Genomic DNA, 1,335 nt, shown 5'->3' with positions numbered 1-1,335 from the left:
AAAAAAAAAAGAAGAAGAACAAAAACCTCTGTCTGAAAGGATTTAAATTTGAAAAGAGAGTCAGAATGACTTGCTAATTTACCTGACCCTGATCACTAATAAATCATGACCCCAAAATGGGCCAATTCAATTATCATTCCCACCTCCGGAGATTTATTCCCTGCACTAAAAAGATAGTGCTTGTTTCAGAGGAGTGGATTGAATGAATCTGCTCTAGAGAGTGAGCAGTAAACATTGTTTCCACCAGCCAAGCTTTGGGTAAGCTTTAAGGGCAGAGAGTTTAAGGCCCATGTGCTTCCTGACAAGTGTCTGGAGAGCAGTTAAGTGTGGAGGCTTATCTCTTAACTGCAAGCTGAGGTTTGCATTGGGCTGACATCCTCTTACAAAAGTTGAGAATCTCAAAAAGACACATCCATGCACTTAAGCCCACCCTTTCTCTCTCTGCACCAAGACTGTCTGAATATACCTGGCAAAAGGACCCAAATTTATCCCAAAAGGTTTGCTACAGTCAAGTTTAGACAAATTGTATATTGCTTTCAAATATTATGATTATGATATTTAGTTCTGAAAATATGCAAAGCAGACAAAATCCAAATTCTACACATCATTCACGTTCCTTTTTTAAATGAGGCTTCCAAGGACTCAGAAGTGGATTTACCATGAAACTATAATGAGGTTAAAGTGTCAGCATCCTCGATCTAGGCTCTTTATAAAACTCCAGAAAGGATACTAGAAACTTGTGAAGTCTGGTATTTCAGCTTTTTGTTTTGGGTTATAATTTGTTGTGATTTTTCTCTCAGCTAAGTAAACATTCACACCTGTTTTGTTATTCCACTTCATCAAGAGGGCCTCCCCCAATTTTATAAGCAGCCTGTGTGTGGTTTCTTCATCTTGGGCCACATAACTTCCTAGTGTATTCTCTGAGGTTAATTGGTTGAAAAACTCAATACAAACCCAGCTAACTAAATAAATAACTTGCTAAATGTGATTATTGATTTCAAGTCACTTAAATATCAGGGGTTATATACCAATCTTTGAATTGGTTCTATAATAGCTATTTTGCCACCACGTGAGCTATCAGTTGACAAAAGAGCCTATTGTCTACTAAGATCAATCCTTCTTTCTGACAAAAATCTATTTAATCAGCATATAAGAGAGGGCATCATCTTTTAGTTTTCTGTGGCAGAAGGCATATATTCATTTTATCCAAGAACAATTTCAAGGTATTAAGGAACAAGTTAAAGAATGGAAGTACAATACACAACTCCATTTTGAGTGGATGAAAATTGGAATTATTACCTGATATAGCCATCAGAGTATTATGATGGGCTTCTA

The sequence above is a fragment of the Otolemur garnettii genome, unplaced genomic scaffold, assembly GCF_000181295.1.
Source record: "Otolemur garnettii isolate 467f Iridium unplaced genomic scaffold, OtoGar3 scaffold00102, whole genome shotgun sequence".
NCBI classification, from domain to species: Eukaryota; Metazoa; Chordata; class Mammalia; order Primates; family Galagidae; genus Otolemur; species Otolemur garnettii.
Note: the sequence above shows the minus strand (reverse complement) of the source record.